The sequence below is a fragment of the Bidens hawaiensis genome, unplaced genomic scaffold (genome assembly GCF_021521415.1).
Source record: "Bidens hawaiensis isolate Kalapana, Puna unplaced genomic scaffold, B.hawaiensis_p1.1 tig00023809_1, whole genome shotgun sequence".
Taxonomy (NCBI): Eukaryota; Viridiplantae; Streptophyta; class Magnoliopsida; order Asterales; family Asteraceae; genus Bidens; species Bidens hawaiensis.
The window spans coordinates 116442-131582 of record NW_027505038.1 but is presented as its reverse complement, the minus strand read 5'-3'; the positions used below and the strand labels follow the sequence as shown (position 1 = coordinate 131582).

At 34.7% G+C, this 15141-nt stretch overlaps 1 pseudogene across 1 annotated transcript; it reads left to right on the top strand.

The window, feature by feature from the left end:
* The first annotated feature begins 321 nt into the window (after nt 1–321).
* LOC143610072 (phosphoinositide phospholipase C 2-like) lies at nt 322–7084 on the top strand (annotated as a pseudogene). Its single transcript, XR_013149524.1, has 8 exons — nt 322–698; nt 1356–1552; nt 1648–1783; nt 4305–4747; nt 4822–4939; nt 5297–5440; nt 5584–5670; nt 6555–7084. The product of XR_013149524.1 is annotated as a phosphoinositide phospholipase C 2-like (transcript).
* The last annotated feature ends 8057 nt before the right edge of the window (nt 7085–15141 follow it).

The window sequence follows — 15141 nt, the reverse complement described above, 5'->3', positions numbered from 1 at the left end:
TTTGTGAAACAATTTAATATCAAACCATAAGTATATTATTAACTTTGATACAATAAAAAAAATAAAAATTCAAAAAACAAATAAATATTAAAAACAAATAATATAAAACAACCATCATAATACAGGGGATAAAAACTAATAATAATATAAAATTAATTATTATACAATCTAATATTCTATTATTGTATTTACGTTCCCATGACACGTCTCTTACACGCTTCACAATCAACCAACTCTAAACACACTGGGCCCCACACCTCCACATCCAATGCCTTACACTGATTACAAAACAATCATACCTTCCCATCTCTAAGCAAAAGAATCTGCTACAATATTTATTATTATTATTATTATTATCATTCAAACCCTAACTCACCATTCACCAATCCACCACAATGTCAAAGCAGACTTACAAAGTCTGCTTCTGTTTCCGGCGGAGGTTCCGCCTGGCCGCCACCGAGGCTCCGCCGCCGGTCAAAGCTCTGTTCGAGAAGTACTCCGATAACGGCATCATGAACGCCGATCAACTCCGCCGGTTTTTAATTGAGGTGCAGAAGCAGGAGAATGCTACTCTGGAAGATGCTCAAGAGATTATGCGTAGTACGGCTCATCTGTTTCATCGCAAGGGGTTTAATATTGAGGCCTTCTTTAAGTACTTGTTTAGTGACTCTAATCCGGCTCTTGATCCTAATCGTTCGGTATGTTTTGATATGATATTATAGAAGAGATCTAATTAATTCATATTTAGTACGAATTAGTATGTACTGTGTTTAAAACTCTCTGTTTTTTTTAATTAAATGAACTTGTGTTCGTAAGTTAAAGGTTTGTTTTATTTTTTTATATTATTTTATTAGTAATAATAATAATAATTAACCTAAAGTAGTAACATATAAATTTTTAAAATTTTATTCCTTATGTTTAGTTTTTTTGTTACGTTAATGGTTTGTTTTATAAAGTGTTGATTTAACTAACAACAATAAATCTAACTTGTGCTTCGTTGACATTATCAGAATAAACAGTCTATTGGTGGATGATTATGTTTATTATTATTATTATTATTATTATTATTATTATTATTATTATTATTATTATCTCAAGTGCTTAGCTTTATTTTTTTAAGGTGATTATGTCTAATGTTTTGGATTAACATTTTTTTTTCTTAAATAGTACATGTTCGTTTGCGTTCGTGAACAAGCTTAATTCCTTAACGATGAATAAAAAACAAGATTTTTCATTCGATTAGCGTTCATGAACCGTTCGCGAACTAGTTTAATGCTAAACAAACGAACATGAACAAGGCTTCGTTCAGTTTGTTTATAGCCCTAATGAGGATGAATGTCTTTGTTATTTTTCAGGTTCATCACGATATGAATGCTCCACTGTCTCACTATTTTATATTCACTGGTCACAATTCTTATTTAACTGGGAACCAGTTGAGCAGTGATTGTAGTGATGCTCCAATAGTTAAAGCATTGCAGAAAGGTGTGAGGGTTATTGAGTTGGATATATGACCTAATTCAAATAAGGATGATGTGGATGTTCTTCATGGAAGGTATGGTGTATATCTGTTGCTACTTGCTAATTTTTCTGATTAATATTTGCTTTGTTTTCATGAAAATTGTTGTCAATGTTTGGTTTGTTGTGTAGGACATTGACAACTCCAGTTCAATTGATTAAGTGTTTAAAGTCTATCAAGAATAATGCTTTCACTGCATCTGAGTATCCTGTTGTGATTACCCTTGAAGACCATCTTACTACTGATCTTCAGGCTAAAGTGGCTAAGGTGAGTAACTTTGTCTTAGTTTCTTATTTACAATCCAGCAAACTTTAAAAAAATGCAGTAAGCTATATATATGTTTTTTTTTAATGTACATAGCATACTTATTATAACCGTTTTTTTGCAACATACCTGTTGGACTTAATTCGTTTGGGCTCACATGTTAATTGGGTTAAGAATATTATAGAATTAGTTCTGGTTTATTTTTTGTAGTTTTATTTTAGGATTTTTTTTTTCTTTTAATCGGTTTAGGGTTTCTTGTTCTTTAAGTTTGGTTCTCCCATTGAAAGGGTCTATTAGTCTTGGCTTTAATATTTGTATTCGGTTCATATTAATAAAGAGACTCTTATCATAGTTTTGATCAATGTGTGTTTTCATTTCTTTTCTTATTGTTTCTGAACTGACCTGTGTCATTAATACTTACCATTCTCTTACCAAATTACTCAAGTTGTTGCATTAAGTGTAGGCCTGTGAAAAATCGTTTCGTTTAACGTTAAACAAACAAACGGTCGAACAACGAACGGGGTTTTTTTGTTGGTGTTCGTTCGTTAAGAAAATGAATATGTATATGTTCGTTTAGTAACAATACAAACGAGCAGTTCACAAAGTAAAGGAACAAACATAACTGAGCTAAAACCAATTATAACTAAATTTGTTATTTAAAAAATTGTGTGTTCAAAAGTTAATCTTTACAACAAAACTATAGCTTTTGAATAAAACAATAGCTGAGGTTTTATGTATTGAAATGTGGACAATTTAATTATTTTAAAAACAATTTAGTTATGTTGAAAACAGAGATAAAACCTAACCTAAATCAATTAACAGAACACGATAAGTAAAATAATTAGCTTGTTAGAGATCAAACCTAACTCAAATAACTTGAACATTATTACATTAAGTGTCTTACCCTGGTGTAGAAATCAGGAGGTGAGTATGCATCAATATGTGTAAGTTTAAAATCAGAGGACCATCCTTCGCCCATAAAAACGGTTACCTAAGAAGCATCAAGAAAACTTTTGTTAGTCAAATAGAAACTTAAGAGATTGAACTACAAGAATTAAAAGAAATGTAAATAAGGCGATTTAAAAATATCCAATTGTACGCAATGGGACCCACAAAAGGCAGATGAAAAAAAAAATATTTTTTACCTTGAGAGTGATTTTGGCAAGTAATGTAACTCTCGGTCAAAGATGGAGTCATTTCTCATCAAGATATCTGGTTTCTTGACATATCCACAACCACCATTGGCCTTGAACATTCCTTGCATAACCCAAAGTGATCTTCCATATCCATGTCAACATAATTTATCATTGGTGGCTAAGTAATAGAAACTGGGAACCAAACTGCCACTACACCTATACCTTTATGTTGTCTATCATTTATAACTAATATACTTTTTTCTGTGGGTGAATACCGTCAGTCTTTGTTGGAACTAGTAAGCATTTTGACTACTTTGTTACTTTTGTTAATCATTAGACCGGCTACTATAGCTTTAACTCAATATTTTTGTGTTCTTTTTAGCATGCTACTTTTAAGTATTTTAGTTTATATTATTCAATAACTTTGGTCTTCATTTGGGCATTTAGCCAAAATCAAGCAAAAATCTACAGTAACTTAATATTTTAGGACCAAACCTGCATATTAAATGCCACCATCTGAGCTCCATGCATCCACCCAATCAGTGGATTATAATTAGACGAGTCAAAACGTATCCCCTTAGGATATACTCTCAGAATATTCCGAGTGAACCTAAATCAAGCAAATTCTTAGTATATCTCTGTATATAACTAAATATATATATAATGTAAAAATTAAGACAATACCTGACAATCTATGGCCCATGAGTTTTTGCTGCCTTCTCAAGCTCTTGCTCACTTAAGCTAAGCCGTCTGACTTTATCAGGTTCAACTCTTAGCCAATCATCTAAACCGCCGTTCCCTTTTCCAGCATGAATAGCAATCAAATTCCTATATTCAGGGGCACAATGGTCATCTTCTTCCTCTTCATCTTCTGCTTCTTCCAAATCATCCTTAAATTCAGCCGTATCCTGGATTTAAAGTTGGGAAGTTCAATTCCCCATGCTTCTGATGAATCATTATCTTTCTGTGTAGCGTTTCCACTTGCCTTAGTTTCTTGGGATTTAAGATACACTTTTGGAGGTTTAGTAGATATAATAATCCTTCTTTTCAGTGAATATGTCAAAAAATGTAAACGAACAAACGTAAACCAACACACATAAATGGACACAGAATGAACATAAACTAACTTAAATGAACTAATGAGACACGTGTTCATGTTCGTTCGTTTAAGTAAATGAACACAATTTTTTTGTTCATGTTAGTTAGTTTACTAAATAAACGAACGGTTGACTGAACGATTCGTTCGTTTATAGGCCTAATCAAATGGTAAAAAAATTGTAAGTTGGTAAGCGTGTTTCATTTAATGACTAAAAGTTGTTGAGAAATGGTAATTATGTTGGAAACTTGGATTAATTGATTCGTATATTTACAACGTGATTAAACTGTAGATGGTTACTGAAACATTTGGAGACATGCTGTTTACTCCAAACACAGAGAGTTTAGAGGAATTCCCATCTCCAGAAAATCTGAAAAGAAGGATTATTATATCTACTAAACCTCCAAAAGAGTATCTTAAATCCCAAGAAACTAAGGCAAGTGGAAACGCTTCACAGAAAGATAATGATTCGTCAGAAGCATGGGGCGGTGAACTTCCCAGCTTTAAATCCAGGAGTTCTGAATTTAAGGATGATTTGGAAGAAGCAGAAGATGAAGAGGAAGAAGATGCCCATTGTGCCCCTGAATATAGGAATTTGATTGCTATTCATGCTGGAAAAGGGAAGGGCGGTTTAGACGATTGGCTGAGAGTTGACCATGATAAAGTCAGAAGGCTTAGCTTAAGTGAGCAAGAGCTTGAGAAGGCAGCAAAAACTCATGGGCCACAGATTGTCAGGTATTGTCTTAATTTTTACATTATATATATATTTAGTTATATACAGAGATATACTAAGAATTCGCTTGATTTAGGTTCACTCAGAGGAATATTCTGAGAGTATATCCTAAGGGGATACGTTTTGACTCGTCTAATTATAACCCACTGGTTGGGTGGATGCATGGAGCTCAGATGGTGGCATTTAATATGCAGGTTTGTTCCTAAAATATTAAGTGACTGCAGATTATTGCTTGATTTTGGCTAAATGCCCCAAAAAAAGAGCAAAGTCATTGAATAATATAAACTAAAATACTTAAAAGTAGCATGCTAAAAAGAACACAAACATATTGAGTTAAAGCTATAGTAGCTGGTCCAATGATTGACAAGAGTAACAAAGTAGTCAAGATGCTTACTAGTTCCAACGAAGAATGATGGTATTCCACCGCAGAAAAAAAGTATATTAGTTATAAATGATAGACAACATAAAGGTATCGGTGTCGTGGCAGTTCGGTTCCGATTAATTCAGTTTCTATTACTTATAAGCCACCAATGATAAGTTTATGTTGATAGGGATATGGAAGATCACTTTGGGTTATGCAAGGAATGTTCAAGGCCAATGGTGGTTGTGGATACGTCAAGAAACCTGATATCTTTATGAGAAATGACTCCATCTTTGACCCGAGAGTTACATTACCTGTCAAGATTACTCTCAAGGTAAAAAATAAATATTTTTCATCTGCCTCCATTGTGTACGATTGGATATTTTTTAAATCGCCTATTTACATTTCTATTAATTCTTGTAGTTCAATCTCTTAAGTTTCTATTTAACTAACAAAAGTTTTCTTGACGCTTCTTAGGTAACCATTTTTATGGGCGAAGGATGGTCCTCTGATTTTAAACTTACACATTTTGATGCATACTTACCTCCTGATTTCTACACCAGGGTAAGCCACTTTATGTAATAATGGTCAAGTGATTTGAGTTAGGTTTGATCTCTAATGAGCTAATTATTTTACTTATCGTGTTCTGTTAATTGATTTAGTTTAGGTTTGATCTCTAATGAGCTAATCATTTTCTTTTGCAAACTAGTTGTTTTCAACATAACTAAATTGTTTTTAAAATAATCAAATTGTCCACATTTTCAATACATAAAACATCAGCTATTGTTTTATTCAAAAGTTGTAGTTTTGTTGTAAAGATAAACTTTTGTAATAATATTTAACACACAATTTTTAAATAACAAATTGTTTTTGAGAGTAAGTTACCAAACCCATTTCACCTAATGCCTGATGGTGACAATTCTTGACACGGCGACGAAAACATGGGTTTATCTAACCCGTTTAATAAACAAGTCATGATCACGTTGTCGTTGACATGTTTAAATTGTTTAGTTAAACATACCATGTTCAGGTTAACATGTTTAACCCGTTTAATAAAAAGATTGACCAGTCAACCTTCCCGTCAACACATTTCAGACCCGTTAGCCCACCAACCCAATATTTACAATTCTTTTACAATTCATAGGCCCGTTTATGACGTGTTTACAATGTATTTACAACCTGCCAACGAACCCATTTGACTTGTTTAGATAAGTCAGTTACATTTGTCTTGTTTGGGTTACACGATTTTTAGGTGTGCTTGGGTTAGGTTGGTACTTTTGACAAGAATAAATATATGATCGTGTTCGAGATCATCAATTAAACTGAAAACCGACCCAATTGCATTGTATTTACCCAACCCACCTGACCCATCCATTTGCCACTTTCAGAAAGTAATTATATATTAATGATCACGTGTTATAAACATATTATAACATGATGCAATGCAGGTTGGAATAGCGGGAGTATCTGCTGATACTATAATGAAAAGAACGAAAGCAATCGAGGACAATTGGATACCCGCATGGAACGAAGAATTTGAATTCCCGTTATCGGTCCCGGAACTTGCTATTCTTAGGATTGAAGTTCATGAATATGACATGTCAGAAAAGGATGATTTTGGTGGTCAAACATGCCTACCGATTTCTGAGCTTCGTAAGGGCATTCGAGCAGTTCCGTTGTACAACCAGAAAGGCGAAAAGTACAAGTCGGTAAAGCTGCTTATGCAGTTCGACTTTGTTTAATTTGTTGCGTGTGGTTCAGGCGGCATTGTGTTCGCTGGTGAAGGCTTGCATGTTGTGTGTACATTTTGTATGTTGTGTGTATATGTTTGTATGTTGTGTGCATGATGTATGTGAATATTACCGAGAAGTGATATACAATACAATCTCCCATGAGATATTTACGCATTTGTGTTAGTTTTGTTTGATCCTTGGAGTGGTGAATAAATAATATTGGTGCTATTTTTACAAAATGTGCTCATAGAGTCAATAGTATTAAAAATATATTATAAAGATCCACGAGTTCGTAACATTCAATGACGAGTAAACTATAGTAGCTACATATAAAAAGAACTAATAGGTTTAATAAACAAGTTGTGTTTGAGTTGACATGTTTAAACCGTTTAATTAAATAGGTTGTGTTTATATTAACATGTTTAACCCGCTTAATTAAACATGTAACCCAATTAGCCCCATTTATTACAAACCCGTCAGCCTGTTTATGACATGTTTAGTTTACAACTTGGTCATACCAAATTTACTACATGTCACCTCGTTTGACGCTTTAAAATAAAGTCATGCATTTTAATTAAACATATATATTTTAACTTTAATAAATCTACACTTTTTTTCTCTAGCACGAGACTTGAACCCTCATCATTTTGAAGAGTTACACATATATTTAACATCTTGGTATCACTACGACAAATACCCTTTGATTAAATTGAATTTATTTAGCTTGTCAATAATAACGCATAAACATGGTTTATGACACTCTTGTTTGTTTCGCTTTCTAAATCGACTCCTATTCCCGGAAACCCCTAGATTGGTACCGTTTTCTAGCTTTTTAGGCCACGGGTAAGCTTCGGTTTGAAGTCATGATTTGTGATGTGACGATTACTAACGGATATGTCTAAAGATATTAGTAATAAAGACGACGAACTTTGTTTGAATGGTGTTTGTGCTTTACGTGAAAAGCATATGTGTGCTATTGTTACCATGCAAACATCCAAAACGGTTATAACTTATAAGCATGTTTGAAAAATGTAAAAAGATTTTATGTTTGTGTTGGTGTAGGTCTTGAACAGGGCTACACGTGACGTATAGGTTATGTAATAATAAGTAGGGTATATCCGAAACCCGATGGGTATGGGCCGGGTATGTAATAATAAGTAGGGCAAAAAAGTCCGAGCCCGATGGGTATACCTGAAACAAATAGGACGGGTATATCCGAAACCCAATGGGTATGAGGCGGGTATGGGATTAGGATTTAAAAATTTTCACGGGTTTGGGATTAGATAATACGCGGTCCGACTACCCAAAAACACATACCCATTTAACCAAACCATATACCCGAAAAGTTCTTTGTATTTCATAAGTTGTGAAGCATATATATAAAAATTATAATTATATTATTTATTTATTTATTGTCACGCTTTTATATATGGAGTGCATTATATTTAAATTGTAATAATTTTTGTATGAATAAAAGGTATAAAATAAATATAATGAATATGACATGTCAGAAAAGGGTGATTTTGGTGGTCAAACATGTCTACCAATTTCTGAGCTGCGAAAGGGCATTCGTGCGGTTCCATTGTACAACCCGAATGGCAATAAGTACAACTCGGTAAAGCTGCTTATGCAGTTTGACTTTGTTCGTGGGTAAATGTGTGGTTCGGGTGTTACTGTGTTCGTTGGTGAAGGCTTGCATGTTGTGTGTATATCAGTATATGTTATATGTTGCGTGTATATGTTGTACGTAAATGTAGAGGGTATACATACAATATTAACAAACAAGCGCGCCTAATATAATCTTACTCATAGCAAGTTATTGGTAGTGTGACGAATTACCTCGATCTCAAGTAATAGTGAGGCAGGTAAGACTTCTGGCTACAAAAACAATTTTTACATGTAAAGTTTGGAGTATATTAATATGAATCACACAAAAAGTAGCAAAAAGAAATGAGAACAAACAGTAATAGAAGCTGTAAAGTACTGCTAACATACAGTGATTAGAAAACTATAGTAGTTAATATAAAAAGCAAAGAGGCGTGAAAAAGAAGCACTAACTTATTTAATAAACAAGTCGTGCCTGAGTTGACTTGTTTAACCCGTTTAATTAAGCGAGTCGTGTTCATATCAACATGTTTAACCTGCTTAATTGAATAGGCAACCCGTTTAGCTAGGGCCGGCAAAACATGTCTTATCGTGCTAAGCAGGTTAAAAACAATGCGCTAAACACAAGTATTAAACATGAATACGACTCGTTTAACTACTTTATATTCCATGTCCATAACACAATTGCCTGTTTAATGTAGCAATAAGGAGAAATGATAGAGTCTAGCCTACTCATATAAATTATTTAAACAAAATAAAAAAATTTACATAGTGTGTTTTTTAGTTAATAGGTTTAATCGTATCTTAAATAGGTGTCCAGTTATCGTATCTTAAATATGAATCCGATCCCAACTGGTTTCTATAGGAGTGGGTCTTCGGACGATGGATTTTTCATGGAACAGAAAATGGTGGGCTTGAACTACGCAGCGCTGTTTGTGATCGCATGTGTATAGACCATCTTTTGCCATTCGAGTAGCCAGACTTTATTTATTGGTCTTCAAAATTTTACAGGCTTAAAACGTGCATATAAACTTTGTTGTTATTTTTTTAATTACCGGAAGAGTAAATAAACTCCTTGAGTTTGACTCAAAAGTCCAAATGACAAAAAGAGAAAAGTTATCGAATGGTCAAAAGTCAAAGCTGTTTCACTCGTTTGCAGGTCCAAACTTTTGGGCCTCGACACGTCCTATTGAGTGCTGACTAAGTGACTATATGTGATTGAACTTTTTGATTTCTTTTTATTTTTAGAGTAAAATGTCATTTTCGTCCTTGTGGTTTGACAAATAATGCGTTTTTGGTTCAAAAAGTTTGTTTTTTGCGTATGAACCCTCCACGTTTACCAGTTCCTGCCAATTACATCCAAATCACTAACCCCGTTAAATTTTATCGTTAAGTCAAGGGTATACATGTATTTTCACTCTTTATTTATTATAATACTTATTTCAGTAAACTACGGTTTACGTCCCTCTAGTTTGTCCAAATCTGCAGTTTTAATCCAGTCGTTTCAAATTTGCAATTTTCTTTCATATGGTTTTGTTTCACTTGCAATTAAACCCGAATTCCCTAATCTCATTAAGTCTAGTCGTTAACCCATTTTCGTGCCCCTCATGTGACGATCAGCTTTGTCGTTTTTCTCTGCAAATAAACCTCACTCTTAATTCGCAACCCCCCTCACGTGATGGGCTGGGGTGTATTTGGGTAAAAAGGAACAAAACTGCCCTTCACGTGAAGGGCACATTGATGAGTTTAACGACCAGACTTAAAGAGTTTTTGGAATTCGAGTTTAATTGCATGTGAAATAAAACCATTGGGAAGAAAATTGCAAACTTGAAACTATTGGACTAAAACTGCAGATTTGGACAAACCAGAGGGACAAAAACCGCAGTTTACTGAAATAGGTATTATAATAAAGAAAGAGTGAAAAGACATGTATACCCCTGATACGATAAAATTTAACTGGGTTAGTGATTTGGATGTAATTGGCAAGAACTGGTAAACGTGGAGGGTCCATATGCAAAAAATAAACTTTTTGGACTAAATTCGCATTATTTGTCAAACCATAAGGACGAAAATGGCACTTTTATTTTTCTTATGTGACTGAAAACAAAATATTATATTAATTAACACAATTTATATGGGAGATATGAAGGATGACCATTGGTTCGAGTCCTGATCTCACCCGGTTTTACCGGCTCCTCGCTGTCGTGCCATTTGGCGAGCGTGGGGGTCGGGTTTTATCCGGTGAATCCCTCAATAGGTGGACCGCTAGGGACTTCGTCCGTCCGGAATAGTGGCCGGCTCGGGCTACCTTTAGCCAATGGAACCGCGTACGAAATACCCGGCGTTATTTAGTTGGTCGTTCAAAAAAAACAAATAGCAAACTATATTAAATAGCGCATGTGAAAATCAATTGTCCTATGACTCCTATCCATTAAGCAAAGCAAAGCAAAGCAAAGCAAATCTATTCATTTCAATATTATCATAGTCTCATACAAAAATTAAAAATACTCATGGAAATCATAAAAAAGAAAGTTATACATCATATTTTAATGAAAATCAGAACGTGATTTCGAGTTACAAATACGTGGCCCACTAACACAACCAAGTGAGTTTGAAAGAAAAATTAGACTGTCTCAAAAGTACATACGAAATTGTATTTTTGTACTCATAAGCTCGTCAAGTGGATTTTATTAAAATAAGTGAAAAATATCAAAATGAACCGTTCAAAACGTGTTGGTAAGCGCATAACTAGGATATATTAATATAATATTACTTACTACTTTTCTAAAGTGACTTTAAGACTTGATGTTAGGGGTGTGGGGCTTCAACGGGGGCGCTAGAGCCCCTCCGCTCGCGCTCCCAGGCGCTAACACCACACCACCAGGGGCGCGAACGGGGCGCTAGCGGGAAAAACAAGGCAGGCGTGAGCTGGTTAGCGGGAAAAGAGAGAGAGGAGGCACACCTTTTTAAGTTTTTTGGACCGTTGGGAGCCGAAAAAAACAAAAAAAATATATATTTTCTATATAATTATACTCCATTTCACCCATTTTTATACCAAAACTTCAAACCTTCACCCAAAATCAATTCATCTTCTCAACTTTTTTTTTTAAAAAATGGCTGGAAATTGGTTCCCAAACCTTGATTCAGATTATCTTGACGACGATTTATGGTCGTCACCGCACCAACCGATGTTTTATTCGGAGCCGCAAGAATCATCCGGCTTTCAACCATCCAACACACAACCGTCTCCTAACTTTGTTGTTCCGGAGACACAAGAATCACAAGGTGAAGCTACCGGACCAAAAAGACGCGTCCACCGGAAAAAAACCAGTTGCAACGGACGGGTCGGGACCGGCTTCGACTCCGAGGACGAAACGGAAAGCCACTCCGTGGTCATCGGATGAGAAGGAAGCCTTGTGTCGGGCTTGGATAGTCATTTCTGAGGATCGGCGTTGCGGTAATTGTTTTAACGTTTTTAAAAAAGATTTTTAATAAAAAAGTTAAATAAAAAAGTTAAATGGAAATCTAATTTATTTATTCATTTTGCAGCCGACTACCAAAAGAGAAAGATTTTTTGGACAAGGGTTAGGGAGACGTTCTACATGCTCGTTGGGAGTACAGAGCGGAACGCCGATATGATTTCGGGTCGGTGGTCCGAAATCAGAAAATTTGTCGGCTTGTTTACTAATCTTTTCAACGGGAACAGCGGGCGTATGAGACCAAGTGGCAGTGATGATTTGGCGGTTTACAATTTCACGGTCGAAGAGTGGAAGCAGGAGTGTTTGCGGAGGTATGGGATGGTGAAGACGTGGGACGATTTAAAGTTGTGGGATAGGTTGAAAAGGTGTTCCAAGTGGGTTGAGCTAGTGGCGCAGGACTTTGATGCGGAAGTAGGGCCGAAACAGACTAAAACTAGTTCGTCTGGAGCGTATAACACTTCAACCGGGTCGGATTGCCGCGTTAGATTCGACCTAAACATTGCGGAGGAGGAAACGTCTTCACTACCGAGGAGGCGGCCATTGGGAAGGGACGCCAAGGGGAAAAAACCGGCTGAGGGGGAAGCCGTAAACATCGACAATCTTGTTGAATCCCTCAATAAATTCAACAAAACCATGGAGGTGGTCTCTTATGACAAAAAGGAAAAAACTCGAATGAGAGATTTGGACTTTCTTACTAGAGACTTCAGTAACCTAAATCCGGTCGATCAAATGCTAATGGAAAAACAAAAAGAACGTATCCGAAAGAGGTTGATCGAATAAGACCAAGCCGAAGAATAAGAAGAATGTTTCTTTTTAGTACTTTAATTTTTATTTTATTTTTAGACATTAATGTGTTTTTTTATTAATGTGTGTTTTTTTTAATAATTTATGAGTTTTTTTAATAATACGTTGTTTGAATATATTTATAAAAAAATAAAAAAAAAATTTCGCTGAAGCCCCTGCTGGAGCCCCTCCACACCAGGGGCTCCAACACCCCCTTATCCAGTTTCTCTCTCTGCCACACGTCATAATATTATTGGTTCTTGCCCCCACTAAAGCCCCCACACCCCTTAGTCTTACATTACACCACTTGCCACTTGGGAGTAGCAATTAGAAGATTCCATTTCTACCTATTTTTGATCTTTAGGAATATAACAATGGCGTGGATACGTGAAATTACCTTTTTTTCTTAACGATCATTATAAAGTCTGGCTGATCATGACAATTTAGTGGCAAAAGGACACTCTATACGTTTACTATCACAGATAATACTGGGTAGCCCAAGGCCAAAGCCCACTCTCTCTCATTCTAAGAAAAACCCGTCGCCTTAAGGCCCACTGCGATAAAGCCCGGTTGGAGTCGGAATCGAACTTGAGATCTTGCGCCATCTCAAAACTACACTTTTCCTCCAATGACATCATGTGTTAAAGCTTATTGTGGATCCATGGAAACTTTAAATTTTGCTTTAATTTATATGACGAATAGTTGACATTTTATAATGAAAATTTGTTACAAATAAAATTGGAGTATGGCTTGTGCTTTAAATCAAAATTCAAAACTAACTAAATTGTAACTTATCTGCAATCGGTATAAGGAAATTCAATTATCACGGATGGGGAGCAACACACAATGTTTCAATCAACAAAGAAAAAAAAAACACACAATGAACATTAATTAAAACAAAATGATTTCAAAGAAGAATTTGTGTTTGATAACGTTGAAAAAGACAACATATTCCAATTATTTCTTGTTTTGTTACATGAAATCATTGTTTACAGAATTACGTACGAATGACGGGTAAAGAAAACTCATAAAATAATGTTAATACTTAAGAGTAAAGTTAGTAGCTTTTATAATGTATAAATCTTCGTGTGCATGCTTGTGTTAAATTACTAATCAAATTGAACCTTTTTACATGAAAACATATATCAATGTGTTTGTTTATATCACACGAGTCGTGTTACACCAGCCTATCAAATCATACGGGTGGTATGTAGGGTGAGAAATTGCCTTACGGTCGTATAAATTTATTAGTGATCGCATTTTTCATTTTTTTGTGTCAATCAAAGATCATAGTGTCATATGATCTGCCTAGCAAATGATCATTTTCCTCAGTCACATGATCAATTTTCGTTGGTCATACGGTGTTAGAGTATTCACATTTAATCCATAAAAAACGTGAGTGGAGTTTTTATAATGTAGGGAGTGGTTTAGGGTAGGGGTGTCAATTGACACGACCCGAAACCCGACACGAAAACATATAGGTTTTGGGTCGGCTGACATGATCCATTTTCTCAAACAAGTCAACCCAAACCCCGACCCGTTTAAAAAAGAGTCAACTCGAACCTGACCCGTTAAAACGTGGGTTGACATGTTTACATGTTTAAGAATTTTAGAGAAGTTAATATTTTGAATTTCGAGAGAAAAAATTTTAAACTTTGAAGTTAAATACTTAAATTTTTAATATTTTACATATCAAATAACTTTTAAAAGTAAACTAATTTCTTTTTAAACTATTTTTATTTACTTTTTACTTACAATAGTTTTCTTTTATTAATTCTAACCATCCATTATCAAATTATATCTATTTGTTTGTTCTTACCATGAGCTAAATATGTTAATATAAGTTTGTTAATTGTGAATGAGAGATAAATACACAAAAACAATTAGATTTTTTACAAACTATTAACAAGTTTTATACGAATAAGAGTATTAAATACATTTAATGTATTGCCGTTCAAAAAAAATATAATTTATTACTAAGTCAGTAGATATTACTCATATTCGTATATGAACGTAAAAAAGATTGACCCGAAACAAAACCCCAACACGACACGAATTTAAATGGGTCGACCGACCCGACACAAATAAATATACAGTTTGGGTTAAATGGGTTAACACCCTAACCCGCCAACCCAACACGATTGACACCCCTAGTTTAGGGTGTTATGATTAAAGGAAAAATAAATGCAGTGATTTTTCAGTATATTTAAAAAGTTAATGTTCATGTCATATATATTTTTTTAATATGTTTTGAAAGTGGTGGTGAGTAAATAAAAAAATAAATGGTAGTGATAGAATTGTAACCTCCTACATCGATTGGGATGAGACCAAAGTATTCTTTATAAGGAGATATGTACATCCCTCATCATAACGTGTTTTGGGCGTTTACTGGTAGTGGATAAGAGGAGAATTTCACAGAGCGTGCTTAAGTGGAA